The sequence below is a fragment of the Carassius gibelio genome, chromosome B20, assembly GCF_023724105.1.
Source record: "Carassius gibelio isolate Cgi1373 ecotype wild population from Czech Republic chromosome B20, carGib1.2-hapl.c, whole genome shotgun sequence".
Lineage (NCBI taxonomy): Eukaryota > Metazoa > Chordata > Actinopteri > Cypriniformes > Cyprinidae > Carassius > Carassius gibelio.
The window spans coordinates 25,391,732-25,410,870 of NC_068415.1; the positions used below are offsets into that span (position 1 = coordinate 25,391,732).

A 19,139-nucleotide genomic window follows, 5' to 3' on the forward strand; every position below is an offset into this window, starting at 1 on the left:
GCCTTAGAGTTTGGTCAAAACATGATATGTACTGAGGCAGAATAAATGTGCTACCTGTAGTTCAGAACAGCCTTCACATTGGGACAATGCCTAAATGTGATGTCTAGGTAGGCAGATCACTAGAACTGTAGAGATCTTACACACACATGCTGAATATGAAGTGGATACCAGAAATGACTATAGCGATAAACATTACACTTGATTTCCTGCTCTCTTTCAGTGACCGTGCTGACCCCTTCACTCTCAGAGCAGCCCGTCCTTGCCAACACTGAGCTGAGACACAAAGGGAACATTTAAAGGGATAGTTCATCAAAAAAAAAAAAAAAAAAAAAAAAAAAAACATTATGTTATCATATCCACACTCATGTCCTTCTAGACCCTGCATGACTATTGTTCATCTTCAAAATACAAATTAATTTTGTTTATCTTCTCAAAGTTCATGCAACCAATACGGTTATGATTGGATGTGGTGCAGGCAAAAAGCAGGCAAGGGAGCTTATTCAAATGCAGCAGTTTATTCAAAGGTTAATCCAAGAGCAAAATCCAAAACACAAGTAATCAGTCCAAACAAAACCAAGCATCCCTGGCACAAAGAAACCACGAAGGAAAACAGGGTAAAATCTAGAACAACTCACAGAGATAGACTGAAAGACATATAGCTTTACACAGGGGCAAACAAGAAGGGGTGTGGTTAATCAATGTCCATGGCAACGAACAAGGTGGCAGCATGGCAGGGAAACATGAGGTAAATAAGACTAGGGACACAGTCGGGGATTGTGACATAGCCCCTCTCTTAAGGAGTGGCATCCAGACACTCCTAAACAGAATAGATTAACGTCCAGGAGGGAGGTGGATCGGAGGTGGAACAGGGGGAGGGATGGAGGGCCAGGTCCAGGAGGAGGGCCTGGAGACTGAGACAGAGATGGCAGAGTAGGAAGAGCAGGAAGTCAAGGTGGAGCCAGCAGAGCTGAGGACCATCACAGCAGAGCAAAAGTGACAGAATATCCCCATGGTGGAGCAGATGACCACCAGGGTAGACCAGACAGGTCTGAAGTTCCCCATGGCAGAGCAGATGGGATCAAAAAACCCCACAGTGGTGCAGATGACCACCAGGGTGGAGCTGATGAAACAGGGAACCACCACGGGCGGATGAGGCTGGACTGGAATACAAAGCACAGAGAGGTTATCAATGGCCTCTGTGGCTGAAACAGGACAGGCAGAGAGTTCACAGTTAGACGCTGCCACTTCTGGAGGTTTTGCAGAAGAAGACACCACCTCAGGAAGAGCTGGAGCAGATGCCATCACTTTGGAAGGTTCGGCGGTACAACCCACCACCTCATTAAGAGTCGGACTAACTAAAGTCATAGGAACAGGAAACAGCACTCCTTGACATGATGAGGGAACTGGAGCAGACTCAAGTAAAGGACTAGACTTGGTTCAGGAACAGATTCCAGGGCTGGATTTAGCTCAGGAACGGATTCCAGAGCTGTACTTTGCTCAGGAACGGATTCTGTAGAAGATGGAGGACAGTATGCAGCCTAAACACACCAGATAGCCACTACCATAACTGGAAGCACTGTAGATAAGGGAATTGCCTCAGGAATCACTGGTGCTGAAGGCCTTAGAATGCCAGCTGCTCTCACTGACGTCAATGGTGGACCCGCCAAACTGGAACCCAGCCTCAAACACTTATGGAAAGCCTTGTTGTCTCCAAAACACAACACTCATGATGACTGGGACCTCTGGCATGGCATCCATGATGACCAGAAACTCTGGTGTGTCATCCATGGTGGCTGAAGACCTTGGCGTGACTTTCACAATGGGTGGAGGATCTGGTGTGGCGGCCATCTTGGGTGCTGATTTGGACATGGCAGGCATTTTGAGTGTAGACTCTGGCTTGTGGAGAAGCACTGCAATGGTGGCCATGTTGTGGAGAGGTGCTGGATTGGGGAATGATAACACTGAACTGGTCATCACCAGCGTGGGGCTTGCTGGACACCATGGTTGGCCAAGCTCCGTGGCCACTGGAGCACCCTGACCACTGCACCCCAAAAGAGGTTTAAGAATAGCATCCTCCTTAACCTCCCCAACCGTAAAGGGGAACCCACAGACAGAAGAGCAAAGTCCAAAAATTCAACAAAAGATCCTCAAGGAATATTTTTGACCAGGAAGTCTCTGAGTGGTTGATTGAATCCAAAAAAGTTTATCAGAACAGAATCTGGGAGGTATGATTTATTGCCAATGTCTAAATACCTTTGAATATGGTCCTCAAGGGTAAAGCTGTCCTGGCGTAGGTGAACAAGGGCTACGGCTGGAGCCATGTCTCAATGAGTCGATCAGGCAGATTGTGACAAATACTCTGTGGCTTAAATTCTGTGACAGTCTATATGTAATCCATATGATTTGAGCAGTTTAATTCAAGTCCTCTGCTGAGACAAGATCACCTTACATGATGAGCTTAATTTAGGCTTTTACCAAAAGTTTGTAATAATTAAGAACATATATATTTCTAAAAGAAGTCTCTTCTACTTACTACAAAGCTGCATTTATTTCACCCCAAAACAGCAAAAACAGTGAAATATCATTACAATTAAAAATAACGGTGAATATATGTGAAAATGAACATTTGTTAAAATGTAATTTATTTCTGTAATCAAAGCTGAAGTTTCTGCATCATCACTCCAGTCTTGAGTATCACCTTTGGAAATCTTAATAATTTGCTAATAATATTCTGATATTGTAAATGTTACAAAATTATAAACATAAAATCTTTCTTAAAAATAATAATAATAATAAAAAAAAATAATTATACTTACACCAGACTTTAGAATCGTAAAGCATCACAGTTTACACAAAAATGTGTTTTCCACACTAATAATAATCAGAAATGTTTCTTGAGCAGTAAATCATCATATTATTCTGATTTCTGAAGATCATGTGACACTGAAGACTGGAGGAATGATGCTGAAAATACAGCGGAGCATCACAGGAATACATTACACTTTAACACAGATTCACACAACTATTTTAAATTGTAATAATATTGCACTATATTCCTGTTTTTACTGTACTTTGTGATCAAATAAATACAGCCTTGGTGAGCAGAAGAAATGTCTGTCAAAAACATTTTTAAAAAACATCTTAATTATTTTAAACCTTGTCTGATGGTGTAAAAACTGATCAGTACACACAGAGTAAATAATTCTCAATGGAAACTCAAGTGGGCTTGAAGTGTGACTTGATTGTGGACTGCCTCAGTAGGAAAATTTAATTGTAAATAAAACAAACATTTTCTATTATGATTTTAGTCTTAGGTCATTACAATTAGCCTTTCTCTGGTGTGTCCTCATTTAGCAGAGTAAATGTGTGTGTGTGTGTGTGTGTGTGTGTGTGTGTGTGTGTGTGTGTGTGTGATTTGAGCTTTGAGTTCAGCTGATGTCACAGGAGGGTTTATCCTGCGGTTGAGATGATCACAGTCTCATTCTGTCTCCTGGCCAGTGGGACCTGCTCACATCAGCATAAAAATCTGCTCGCTCAGAAATCAATAACCACTGCAGCTTTAATAGAGGAGACACTTATGCAGAGAGGAAGCATATCCCAGAGATTCAACACAGTCAGCCACCCCTGCACACACACACACACACCCTGAAACAAACTACATATTCATCCTGCTGCTAATGCAGTTTGATCAGGGTTTGTCTCAGGAGGAGCATGAGGAACACCTGACACTACAGAGTAGGTATGTCAGACTGTCAGTGCATCGGTCCACTGGGACACTGTTTAAACACAACGACTGGCTTTAATAAACACCAGGAGGAACCCTTGAAGACAGAGTCCAGTTTGAGGTTGTTAGTGGCAGATAAACTTGTTATCTGTATAGTAAAGTCCACTTTGTTTATCTGTAAAATAATATATATTCATTTTGGATGAACAGAATTTTTTTTTTTTTATAGAGTGCTGTATGATGTACATTTATTTCATGCTAATGATACTACAAATACATTTACATATTTCTATGTACTTAATAAAAATATCCTTAGTATAAACTGGCATACTTGAAGTGCTAAATTTAAACAACTAATTTTATGTTTAATGCACTTTAATTGTGGGTTAAGTAGTGCTGGAGTCCATCTAAAAATATACTGATGCATATTTGATTGTGCTAAAGTGAAATTATTGCAAGTATACTTCAGGTGCACTTTAAATATCTTGCATTTAAAGACCGATATTATTCAAAGATCATACAGTCATCATAAATAAAAACACATGTTGGGCTTTACATTAAGAAATGTAATGCACATGTCTTAATGTCAAGCCCAACATGTGTTTTAATTGATAAGGACTGTATGATCTTTGAATAATATCGGTTTTTAAGTGCACAATGTGCTACAAATAAAGTTTAATTATAAGTTTTATTTCAGCAAGTCTTGAGCGATAATTCAATAAATATGTTAATAGATTTGAAACTATACTTACTATGAAATAAATGCATTTTAAATATATTACTTTTTTACTAGGGAGGTCAGTGGGGAACACAAGCTTAAGATATTTTCACATTAATACATATATATTTTTTTACAAAATATTTTTTTTTCTGCAATAATCGAAAAACCAGTTGAAAAATCCTAATAGTTTTATTGTGGAGTTAACCAGGATGATGCCAACATATGGGTTGACGTTAGAGTTAGGCTGTGCTCTAATGCATCAGTTTTAAATGAAATATTTTACATTTCGATCAAACAGTCTGTTTTGGTCTTCAGGGTATTCTTCACATTTCTCTTTGTGTTCCACAGAAATCAGGAAAGTGAATAAATGACAGGAGATGTGGTTTAAACTAACAGCTTTATTTTCAAACTTTCACATCTCTTCATCAGGAGGAAGGTGTTGGGCAAAGTGACTTCTAAAAGTAATGCACTACAATTTTTGTGTTACTCCCTAAAAAGTAATTATTATTTCTTATTTACTTCTTATGGAAAGTAATGTTTAACGTTAAATCTGGGCAGGGCTTGCTTGTTTGTTTTTAATATAAAACATTCTTCTTTACAAATGTAAAAGCCCTTTCATACCAAAAGTTACATGAATCCGCCTTAGGCTGAAGGAAATATAATATCACGTCTGTACAATAAGAGGGTGCCGCACAAACAAATCACATGTTGAATATGACGCAGGAGAAGAAAGTTCAACACCTTCCAGCAAAAACACAAATAAAACACATATGTGTAATGTTTGCTTAGAATGTTTGAATTGGATCATTGAAGGTCTGCAGCAAAGACATTGGTTAATAAAATGGGATTAATGATATGTGTCTAAATTAACATTTAATTATTGCATGTTTGTATAATATTCTGAGTTTGCGTTTGACTGTTTTTATTTATTTTGAGGCATACTGAATCTGTTTTTGTTCAGGTGAGATGAGTAAACACACGTTCATATTTAGTCCAGTAAGATCATGTTCACACACAGTTCTCTGCACTTACTCCTGATTTCTCTCTACATGGCAACACAAGAGTTGTTAGTCAAATGTACACCGCTGCCAGAGTCTTCAGCAGCCACACTCATGCTCACACGGCCCAACCTGAGACAGACACACAGAGAGACGATATCACTGCACAGGACACCTCTATCAGGGCTGTCAGCTGATTACAGTGCTAAATTGTGATTAATTGCATAATTTGGTTAATAGCTAAAGAGTCAAATAACAGTCTAGGTTTAATTATTAGGTCGAGCAGTTTGTGGGAATTCATGCCTATTCTCACAAACCTATTCTATATTACTCAAAGTTCATCAAAACACATGCTGAAATATAAACACAACATAATTATGTAATATAATGATATAATGCAGAGGTTTCCTGACACAACAGCACTCTGCTGGCATTCACATTTCTACTGAATGTGATATTGCTCATGTTTTATAGATTATAGTTAACCAAAGAGTACAAATGACCTGACTGTATTTAAACATCTAGGTTTGATTGTAAAGAAATACACTGTGTGTGAGACAGACACTCGAGCGGCTCTGGATGCCTTTACTCTACTCTGAAACATCAAATCAGTTCAAAATCTGATTGTAAAAAAAAAAAAAAAAAAAATAAAAATAAAAAAGGAGAAAATGAACCAGTTATCAGAGAGATGCATTAACAGTGTTGATGATGATTTCATGGTGTTTAAGGGTGTCCAGTCACTATCACTGGTAACTGCATGGAAAAGAGCAACCAAAGCACAATTTAAAATTTATGTTCTATAGAAAGTTGTTTGAAATGACACAATGATCTTTTTCCCATTTAACATGATAGATACTGTGGCCCTAAGAATCTCTGTAGGTTTCTGTAAAAAAACTACAGGTATAAAAACTGTATGTGAAGGGCAGGACACGTTTGGTTGTGATGTTCTTGATCTGTGGGTAATGTTCATGTCCAGCATCACCTGACCAAACTGGAAAACAGGGCTCACACATCCATCCGCTCAGCAGAGAAAGAGTTAACAGCAGTGTGCACTGATGGTGATAACTATGGACTTTTAAGGGAACTAGTTATCCTAGCTAGTTGTTTTATTATCATTGCTGTTTTAATATCTTAATACTAGAGAAAAGTAAACAAATAAATAACCTTTAAATATCAATCTACATTGGTCATGATCGTCTTTGGTGTCTATTTTGAATGCATTTTTAGTGAAACAAATCCATATTGAACAAAGCACACACAGAAGACAAGAAACAATGTGTCCTGTTTTGCAGAATATGGAAGTGTTTTATGCATAACCCTTTTTGAAGTGTTCAGTGACTGTTATGGAGTATGGTTGCTGAAACCCTTGTGAATGACATACATTGTTATATTGCATTGTTTTTTTTTATGTTAAAACAGATGCCATATAATATTTGATCAAAATAGATGTCTTTTATAAATCAAATGCTTCATCAGACCCTAAACTTTGCTGTTGTCATGACAATCTGTGTGCATCTTGTCTTCTGTCAGCTGTGTATGAGAATAAACAAGCAGCAGACACATCAAAGTAAATAGTGATTCATATGCAAATATACAGTGGTTGCCAAAATTATTAGAACACATTCATTTTGTCATTAATTGTAATAATAGAGTGAGATTTGATGTGATGTGATCATCATCAGTCTGTCTGGAGTGACATGAAGAAACAGAACAAACTGAGACAGACTCAATCCAGAAGAACTGAGTCTCCAAGACGCTTCAAGAAACCTTCCTGCGAAACAACAGCTCTGTTAAAAGTTCCAGGCACTTGTGTAAAAATGTAAAAAATAATGCCATCAACAGATTTTCTTTATCAATGAACTTCTGTTAACTGAATGAAATTAACATTTGGTGGAGCATCCTCTGTGTTTAAAGCAGCTTTCCCTCGGTGCACTTGAGCAGTTTCTTGAAGCATTTTTGGAGACATTGTTAAAGTTCTTCTGGATTGAGTCTGTCTCAGTTTGTTCTGTTTCTTCATGTCACTCCAGACAGACTGATGATGATCACATCACATCAAATCTCACTCTATTATTACAATTAATGACAAAATTAATGTTTGGAAATTATTTTTTTTCTTCTGACACACTAAAGCAAATGATAGACATAACTGACTTTAAACCATTTTTAACTGTTGAAAATACTAGTGTTCTTATCATTTTGGCCACCATTGTATAAATACATTTTAAATATGTTGCCTTCATGATCTACAGACAAATGAAGAAAATGTTCAGAATTCCAAATTTTGATCAATAATTTGGGTTCTGGATGGAACCAATCTGTGCTCTGGCTCTGGATCACAGTCCACTAAATCCCGAGCAGTGGTTTGAGTGTGTGTGCGTTTCTGTAAATTGTGAGGTCTTTCCATTGACTTCTATTACTTTTCTACTGACCAAACAATATTTTCCATCCCCTAACCCTAAACATACCCCTTACACAAAACCTTTTTGTATTTTAACACTTCCAGATAAACATAATTTACTATTTAAATAATTTTTTCTCTGCATTTTTACCACAGGCCAGTCCCCACAATGTCCAAAATTCCAGGTTTCCATATCCTTTGTGGGAAATTTGGTCCCAACAATGTAGCATACACAAGTACAGGCATGTTAGGGTTGGGTTAGGGGATAGAAAATATGGTTTGGTCAGTACAAAAGTAATATAAGTCTATGGAAAGTCCCCACAATTCCCAGAAACAAACATGTGTGAGTGTTTCTGTGGCGTTGCAGTGCACCTGTAGATGGCGCTGTGTTCCTGAGCGGGAGCAGGAGGCCTGGAGCAGCAGATGCTGGATGTTGTTGAGGACGCTGTGGAAGTCTCTCTTTCTGAGACCTGATGCTGAAAGCTGTCTGGCAGGAGATCTATCCTGCGCTCAGCTGTGGAGAACGGATACACCGTCACCCCAGAGCTGCTGTCAATCAACCTCAGCCCACCGCCCTGAACAGAGAGAAACACATCAAGCCTTCCTCCTGTCCGTCATCACATCAGGAGCAAAACTGCTGTCGTTCAGTAAATGACACACTTCCGAGAGATGTAGTTTCATGAGTTCACACTTACATAATAAACAAAGTAAAGGTTATGGGGAGGGGAGGGCTCCGAGCTCGAAATTTTGGCCTGAACCCAGAGTAAATATAACTTAAAAATGACTTTAAAGAGGTGTGTGAACTTGCAAGCACGATGTCAGACACTGTAATATGCTCTGGTCCCCTCCCTGCTTACCGTGGTGATGAGATGCATAGCAGATTGTCATCACTCAATGGCTGGATGTCTAAGTGGTGCCCACAGAATAACATAGGTTATATAGACAATTGGACGAGCTTTTGGGGCAGACCTGACCTGTTTAAAAGAGATGGTCTTCATCCCTCCTGGGGTGGCGCCACTCTTCTGTCTAGAAATATGGCAAATAGTCTTAGTGTTTATACTTGACTAACTGGGGCCCAGGTCAGGAAGCAGACAGACTGGCTAAACCGACCGTCTGCTAGCTGCCTCCCGTCACAGAGGTCAGTTAATTCTCAGCACATAGAGACTCTTTCACCTAGATATCACACTATAGAGACTGTGTCTGTTCCACGAACTAGAAAATACAAAAAACGTCCAAACCAAGTTAAGGTTAACAATTTAATTGAGGTTCAACAAATAAAAATCAAATGCAATATGGATAAACAAATGATAAAGATTGGCTTATTGAATATCAGATCCATTTCTACGAAAACACTTTTTGTAAATAATATGATAACTGATCATAATATAGATGTGCTCTGCTTGACAGAAACCTGGCTAAAACCTGATGATTACATTATTTTAAATGAGTCCACCCCCCAAGATTATTGTTATAAACACGAGCCGCGTCTAAAAGGCAAAGGGGGAGGAGTTGCTTCAATTTATAATAACGTTTTCAGGATTTCTCAGAGGGCAGGCTTCAAGTATAACTCGTTTGAAGTAATGGTGCTACATATAACATTATCCAGAGAAACAAATGTTAATGATAAATCCCCTGTTATGTTTGTACTGGCTACTGTATACAGGCCACCAGGGCACCATACAGACTTTATTAAAGAGTTTGGTGATTTTACATCCGAGTTAGTTCTGGCTGCAGATAAAGTCTTAATAGTTGGTGATTTTAATATCCATGTCGATAATGAAAAAGATGTATTGGGATCAGCATTTATAGACATTCTGAACTCTATTGGTGTTAGACAACACGTTTCAGGACCTACTCATTGTCGAAATCATACTCTAGATTTAATACTGTCACATGGAATTGATGTTGATAGTGTTGAAATTATTCAGCCAAGTGATGATATCTCAGATCATTATTTAGTTCTGTGTAAACTTCATATAGCCAAAATTGTAAATTCTACTTCTTGTTACAAGTATCGAAGAACCATCACTTCTACCACAAAAGACTGCTTTTTAAGTTATCTTCCTGATGTATCTGAATTCCTTAGCATATCCAAAACCTCAGAACAACTTGATGATGTAACAGAAACTATGGACTCTCTCTTTTCTAGCACTTTAAATACAGTTGCTCCTTTACGCTTAAGAAAGGTTAAGGAAAACAGTTTGACACCATGGTATAATGAGCATACTCGCACCCTAAAGAGAGCAGCCCGAAAAATGGAGCGCAGCTGGAGGAAAACAAAACTAGAGGTATTTCGTATTGCTTGGCGGGAAAGTAGCATATCCTACAGAAAAGCATTAAAAACTGCTAGATCTGATTACTTTTCTTCTCTTTTAGAAGAAAACAAACATAACCCCAGGTATTTATTCAATACAGTGGCTAAATTAACGAAAAATAAAGCCTCAACAAGTGTTGACATTTCCCAACACCACAGCAGTAATGACTTTATGAACTACTTTACTTCTAAAATCGATACTATTAGAGATAAAATTGCAACCATTCAGCCGTCAGCTACAGTTTCGCATCAGACAGTGCACTATAGACCCCCTGAGGAACAGTTCCACTCATTCTCTACTATAGGAGAGGAAGAATTGTATAAACTTGTTAAATCATCTAAACTTACAACATGTATGTTAGACCCTATACCATCTAAGCTCTTAAAAGAGGTGCTTCCAGAAGTCATAGGTCCTCTTCTGACTATTATTAATTCCTCATTGTCATTAGGATATGTCCCCAAAACCTTCAAACTGGCTGTTATTAAGCCTCTCATAAAAAAGCCACAACTTGACCCCAGAGAACTAGTTAATTATAGACCAATCTCGAATCTCCCTTTTCTGTCCAAGATACTAGAAAAGGTGGTATCCTCACAATTATATTCCTTCTTAGAGAAAAATGGTATATGTGAGGATTTCCAGTCAGGATTTAGACCGTATCATAGTACTGAAACTGCTCTCCTTAGAGTTACAAATGATCTGCTCTTATCATCTGATCGTGGGTGTATCTCTCTATTAGTTTTATTGGATCTTAGTGCTGCTTTTGACACAATTGACCACAACATTCTTTTGCATAGACTTGAACACTTTGTTGGCATCAGTGGAAGTGCATTAGCATGGTTTAAATCGTACTTATATGACCGCCATCAGTTCGTAGCAGTGAATGAAGATGTATCATATCGATCACAAGTGCAGTATGGAGTACCTCAAGGCTCAGTTCTAGGGCCGCTACTCTTCACGCTTTATATGTTACCCTTGGGAGATATCATCAGGAAACATGGTGTTAGCTTTCACTGTTATGCTGATGATACGCAGCTCTATATTTCCTCGCAGCCCGGTGAAACACACCAATTTGAAAAACTAATGGAATGCATAGTCGATATAAAAAATTGGATGACGAGTAATTTCTTACTGCTAAATTCAGAAAAAACAGAGGTGTTAATCATAGGGCCTAAAAACTCTACTTGTAATAACCTAGAACACTGTCTAAGACTTGATGGTTGCTCTGTCAATTCTTCGTCATCAGTTAGGAACCTAGGTGTGCTACTTGATCGCAATCTTTCCTTAGAAAGCCACATTTCTAGCATTTGTAAAACTGCATTTTTCCATCTCAAAAATATATCTAAATTACGGCCTATGCTCTCAATGTCAAATGCAGAAATGTTAATCCATGCATTTATGACTTCAAGGTTAGACTATTGTAATGCTTTATTGGGTGGTTGTTCTGCACGCTTGGTAAACAAACTACAGCTAGTCCAAAATGCAGCAGCAAGAGTTCTTACTAGAACCAGGAAGTATGACCATATTAGCCCGGTCCTGTCCACACTGCACTGGCTCCCTATCAAACATCGTATAGATTTTAAAATATTGCTTATTACTTATAAAGCCCTGAATGGTTTAGCACCTCAGTATTTGAATGAGCTCCTTTTACATTATACTCCTCTACGTCCGCTACGTTCTCAAAACTCAGGCAATTTGATAATACCTAGAATATCAAAATCAACTGCGGGCGGCAGATCCTTTTCCTATTTGGCGCCTAAACTCTGGAATAACCTACCTAACATTGTTCGGGAGGCAGACACACTCTTGCAGTTTAAATCTAGATTAAAGACCCATCTCTTTAACCTGGCATACACATAACATACTAATATGCTTTTAATATCCAAATCCGTTAAAGGATTTTTAGGCTGCATTAATTAGGTAAACTGGAACCGGAACACTTCACATAACACCGTACTTTCTACATCATTAGAAGAATGGCATCTACGCTAATATTTGTCTGTTTCTCTCTTGTTCCGAGGTCACCGTGGCCACCAGATCCAGTCTGTGTCCAGATCAGAGGGTCACTGCAGTCACCCGGATCCAGTACGTATCCAGACCAGATGGTGGATCAGCACCTAGAAAGGACCTCTACTGCCCTGAAAGACAGCGGAGACCAGGACAACTAGAGCCCCAGATACAGATCCCCTGTAAAGACCTTGTCTCAGAGGAGCACCAGGACAAGACCACAGGAAACAGATGATTCTTCTGCACAATCTGACTTTGCTGCAGCCTGGAATTGAACTACTGGTTCCGTCTGGTCAGAGGAGAACTGGCCCCCCAACTGAGCCCGGTTTCTCCCAAGGTTTTTTTCTCCATTCTGTCACCGATGGAGTTTCGGTTCCTTGCCGCTGTCGCCTCTGGCTTGCTTAGTTGGGGTCACTTCATCTACAGCGATATCATTGACTTGATTGCAAATTAAAACAGACACTATTTCAACTGAACAGAGATGACATAACTGAATTCAATGATGAACTGCCTTTAACTATCATTTTGCATTATTGAGACACTGTTTTCCAAATGAATGTTGTTCAGTGCTTTGGCGCAATGTATTTTGTTTAAAGCACTATATAAATAAAGGTGATTGATTGATTGAGTAAATGAAAATAACTTGAAAATAACATTGGGCATTTTTCAAAATAAGGCATTCAATAACTGACTAATAACCTTTTATTTGACATTACTGAACCTAAACACAGGCCAGTGATGAAAAAAAATGCTTATTTAAAAGAAAAATCTCAGACTGACTTTGTGCAGGCTGTGCATCTGAAATCTACACACACTAATATATATATACACACACACAGTATTATGCTTTTTCTAAAAATACAATTTTTCACGGTTAATTTTACTTATGTTTTACGGTTAGTAAATATAATTATATTTACATAAAAACAGTAAAAAGCAGTTTGTCTTCATTTGGGTAGCTCAGTACAGTGTGTGTGTGTGTGAGGAGAATAAGCTGATTTATAAAGAGGCATGTGATGTGCATATAAAGGATAAGAGAGAGGGTTTGATGGAGGGTGGAATATTGTCAGGAAATTGTGTTTAATAAATTGTGAAGAATTGTGCATGTGTGTGTGTGTGTGTTTGTGTGTTATGCATTGATGCAATAACAGGTAACCCATATATCTCAGCTCTGACATGAGGGGACTCATCCTAGAGCATTATGGGAGGCGATTCATTCGGCTTGTTTATTTACCACCACCACACAGACTGCTGGGAAAATCAGTCTATACTGACATGCACTGGCACACACACACACTAGAAGATTGAGGATTTATGGGAGCTGGACTCTCTATTTGCACAGAGTTAATGAGGTATGCACATGCAAAACAGGGCTTAACGAACAATAATTACCTGTCATGTACACATGAGCACAGCAGCACACACACTGACAAACACACAAACACACACACACACACACACACACACACACACACACACACACACATCACACTAGCAGCTTTCTGATCTACAAAGAGCAGAAAATTATCACAATGTCAGCATAGAAACTTAAAATCTCTCTCTTCTCTCTCTTTCTCTCTCTCTCACACACACACAAACACACACACACAGGTTTATTGCATGCAGTAAAATAACAAGACAGGATTTCCCGGAGGTAAATCGGTCTCTCTTTTAGATCTCAGGAGACCTGATGGAGTTTTTTTAGATTTTTATTTATTTATTTTTAAAAAATAGACACAAGTGGGACAATTGCTGAACAACAGCATAAACAGAAATACAAAAATATGGATAACTTCTTATTGAATTGTATATTTAGTTTTCTTTTTTTTTTTCACTGATCACCATATTATATATATTTACTATTTATATTTATAATTATAATTAATATTTGAACCCATGTAAGTGTCGTTAATATACTATTGTGGATATTTGTTAATATTTTGGATTAGATTTTATTTCTATATTGTCTGTTTTCATTTTCATTTTATCAATTCTGTGTTTTCTGTCATATTATTAAATGCCTTTATAATTTCTTATTTTATTAGTTTATTTAGCTTTAGTCTTTTTAGCACTCTTAGTTCAACTAAAATAAGAAATAATAATATCCTGGCATAAGTTTATTACTTTTTCTCATTCTATGTATTAATCTAGATTAAAATGGCTCATTCAAATTCTGCCGAAGGCATTCAGAATATGTGTGCTACCCAAATAAAATTGACAAACAATAAGTCTTTTAGAAGGGGTTTATCAAGCTAGGTGATGCTTTAGAAAAGGGGCTCATCTCCTGTTTCCAAAATGCATCACAAAGTGCTTGAGAAAGCTGTAAACTGATTCCACATTGCACAAGGTGCAAACAACCTTACGCCTGTTTCACACATACTCCGTCTGCGGTGCATATGCATTACGTATTTTTTTACGCACCCATGTTAATGGATTTCGACTGCAAACGCGTCCTGTGTGAGAGAACAATGAGTATGAGTCAGTGCTGCTTCTGCACCACATATGTAACGCACATGGACTGCATACACACTGCAGACGGAGTATGTGTGAAACAGGCGTGCGTCTTGTCGAGGATTCCAGCTTCTTAAAATAATTTTTCCCTGAAGCAAACCTGGGGGCTTCAGCTGCATCCATTTTAGCAGGTCACGTTTGATGTGGTAATTTCACAGTAGGTTTAAAGACTCCTTCTCGCCCCCTACAGATTCGACTAGGTATGCATCTGCGCTAAAATATCAAGGTGAAAGTCATCATAGCTTGCTTAGTATAGACCCAGCTCTCAACCCAACTTTGAGAATAGATTAACGGGGATATTTTTTTTTTTTAATCGCCCGATAAGAGTCTCACGTTAACGCAGCACATTAACACCGATAATGGCCCACCACTAAATCTATCTATCTATCTATCTATCTATCTATCTATCTATCTATCTATCTATCTATCTATCTATCTATCAGTTAGGGATGCACAATATTATCTGACTGATAACGGAATCGGCTGTTAATGGCTTTAAATATAAATATAGGCATTGCCCCTATATGAAAAATGATGCTGATATGTCTTGCAGAGAAGGGGAAGTTCTGTGTGAATGAGGATTACATTCATTGTTTTTGATCGCTGTATTTAATCTGTGAAAGCACATACAGATTGTCGTGTTCAGTGTATGATAGAGTAAACAGTAATAGCACGTGCAGCGGCAGCCTCCCCCAGGTCCTAACGCAGTTCTGTAAGGAGTTTTAATCTGTAGTGGGCGCTGTTAAGTAGACACATATTACACAAACAGGTAAGTGAATGCAGACTGAAGCATGCTTTTACACACATGGAGACTTAAACGCTCCTGCGAGCTCGTGAAACAGCTTGAACACAGCTGCGCTACACCACAAACAAACACACTCGCAACAGCGGCACATCTACCGTATGATTCTGACCAATTCTGGACGAAAGCGAGAAGGTACGCTGAGCTCTAAGACACACACACGGTGGATCAGTGAAGGGCTCATGAAGGGATCTCTGGGTAAAGGTGAGGTCATTTAGTGTGTTAGAACACAGATACAGTACAAACCCTGCGGCTCGGACTCTCTCTTGTGCTGTGTTTCAAAGCCCCCGAAGCCCAACTGATATACTGCATTCTTTTATATTAGGGCTTATTCTACACACACACACAACATATTAGTTTGATATGCTGTTGGCATATTACAGTAATTCCTCACATTTTAATATTTTTGTTTGTTTGTTTCTTTGCATCTGCAAATGAAAAGTTCTAGTATATGTGTGGCCCTTTCCTCTAGGCATTTCTACACAAGGTTACGGTACAATGATTGTCTATTTAGGCAAACAGCATATATAAGTTTATTAATGTTGTTTGCATTTACCAACCAACCAAAAAAAAAAAAAAAAAAAAGTTAAATTAAAAATATTGCTGCAAGCAACAATTATGTGGCCAAGCAACTGCAGGTGTACAGTAAGTTTTTCATTATCCAAAGAACACAAGGACAGCAAAACTTTTCTGAGTTTTTCAGCAGTTTAACCCTACTTTACAACTCTGTCCCACAAACGTCTCCTATTACGGTTCACTTCAGTAAGTAAATTATTGGATCAGGTCTCACTATGGCTTAATAAATCCTGTTTGCATCTGTAGGTCAAGGAAACCGTAGCTGTCACTTTAATGTCAAACTGTTTGTTTTTTACAGAAAGGGTAAAGTTTCATGCTAAAGCAGAAATACGTGTCCAAGAAAATAAATTAGTTTAATCATTAAGGAATAATAATTTATTCTCAGCCATCTTTTTAAGGTGAAGAAAGTGCTTAATATAAATATTTTTTCATCCAATTTTAGGTTCATTAGAAACAGTTTAACTTAAGAGGATTTTATTTTATTCATGAAAACTATGATTCTGCCCCATAGACATATTGCATGACTACTTCTACACAAACGTGTAAGTCTGATTTTGAGACTGTTGAAACTAAGCACACTCTTATGAATTTGATAAAAAGATACATAGTTCCCATTATTGTGTTATTTTAGTTTTGTGTTATTTTTTTAAGATGGTAACATGTGATAACATTTGCTCATTTATTGTTGTTTTTAATTTTCTGATTTTGCTAAGGAGTGCATAAATCAGAAATGAGGAAGGAACACAAGAGCAAAAGAAATAGAAATTAATAGACCTCCAATTGATGTATAAAGTGTATAAAAAGGTATAGTGGTTACACATGTCACAATCATTAGCTGGAGTGCCCATGAACTTCAGTAGAGGGCACTCCACACAGGACTCACTCAAAACCCATCAACCACCAGATGTCATCATATCATCACTTGGACACTAGCACCTCTCATACTTTTGCACCACACCCGAACTACATCCCCATCACCTTGCCACACCTGCACCTCATTCATCAGCTTATCTCCTTGCCACACCTGCACCTCATTTACACACTCATATAATCAGCACTCACACACAGACACTTTGCGAAGTCTTGTTTAGCCCCATTTAAAATTTCTGAGCGTTTTCCCGGTGTTTCCGTGTCTGACCTTTGGATTGTGTATTTCGACTCTCATTCTCTGCTGCCTGTCCTGATCCCTGCTCGTTACGGTTTATGATTCTGGATATCCCTGACACACCTGACGCCATTCCTGATTTCTGCCTGTCTGACCATTCTGTTGAATAAATGCTGCAATTGGATCCAAACGCCTCTGACTCTCCTGCGTAACAGACAAGCAAAAATAATAGATAAATAAGGTGAAATTAAAATTGAGATATTTTCTAGGTATAAAATTAAGTTAAATTTTAAAGAATGATTTAATAAAATAAATACATACTGTTACGACCCCTCTTTAGCTCTTAACAATCTAGGGATTGAGAAGGGGAACATTAAACCAGTTCGGGCACCTGTCAACCATTTCACTGAATGGAATGAGAAAACAGAGAGACATGGAATTCACATGAAGTTAATTTAATAAATGTAAAATAACCATTTTACATCAAGAAAACCAATATTTAAACAAAGATAATTTTTAGGAACCGAGGAGGATAAAGGGGAAACCTGGATTAAAACAACGATATAACAAATAAAACAACGATACAACAAATAAAACAATCAAAAAGGAAACTAACTAAACCATTTCCATCTACTCCTAAACTAAAAACAAAAGATCAAAAGAAAAAGTCTTCAACGTCCGTGATGTCGTAACTAAACTACTCTAACTAATCAAACCAAAAATACAGAGCGTGGCACAAATCCCTAAACTAGTGTGCATAGACAAAGTTAAATCTAAATGTGTGCAAATGTATGTCACGTGACATGCTTACCTAAACCCCTTTTCTCCTTCCAACTTAACCCAGCTGTGAAGAGTTAAAACTTTCAAAGCTCACACATAAGGAGTTCAATCACAACAGGCAATATTCACATGACAAACTCACTTAACAAAAGGCACAGCACAAACAAAATCGAAGTAAAAAGTCTCTCTCTTGCACTGGCAGTAGCATCTCTCTTAAGTAGCGCTTCTCCAGGTGTCAAGCATCGGGATGATTAGGATCACGCCCTCACCGGGCACACCCAATCAACCCGTCACAGATGATTGACAGGCCAAACAGCAAATCAGCAACGGCCTGTTAGTGACAGTGAAAGAGAGGCAAAAAGACACAGAAAAAAAGAAACAAAACACACAGAAATGCTAACCGTCCCGAAGGACGTAACAATACATACATACATTAATTAATTAATTGTCAAGGCACGGCTTCACTTTCTGACTGGTCTCTTCACAGCCAAATCTGTCTGCAGGAAAACCATTGTGAAAATAAAAAAAAACAGCTTTTGAACTTCTGACTGGCAGACATTCAGACCAAAATTTAGAAGAAGTCAAGTAAAGCTGTATGATGAGTAAATTGTTGGAGAGAAAAATCGGGTTTCATTTCAAGGCCTAAAAGTGGAGAGAGTCCGCCTGCATGTTTCACAATGAATCACAACAGCACAGAGTTGAAAGAAACTATTAATTCACCTTGAACCTATCAAACTCCATGTGAACATGTTTGTGATTGTGCAGATGTACCTCTATGATGACATCAGAAGCACTGATGATGCGAACGGTGTCGTCTTTGCTCTCTGTGTCATAATAGAGAGAGTACTCCAGCCAACCGCCAACCTCCGCACGCCAAGAGCTGCACACACAGTTAAATCAGACCAGCACACTGGAGGACGACCTCAGCTCCAGCAGGGAGGACTACACTTCACTGTGTGCTTTCTGCATCCAGTGCTGGCTTTCCACACACACACACACACACACACACACACATACTCCTACACTTCACATCTCCCAAGATTGGCTTATGAGTGGAGGTCAGAGCACATCTCTCCAGCACACAGCATTCACATCCAAACCAAACATTGTCCCACTTTTATCTGTTCTGACTGCTCATGTCAAAAGGAAAGAGGAGAGACATTTGTCTCCTGACCAACACGTGAAAAATTATTGATTTTCCAGCA

General features: G+C 38.4%; 1 pseudogene; it reads right to left on the reverse strand.

The window, feature by feature from the left end:
• LOC127983549 (laminin subunit alpha-2-like) overlaps positions 1-19,139 on the reverse strand; it is a 186,525-nt pseudogene that overhangs the window by 103,998 nt on the left and 63,388 nt on the right.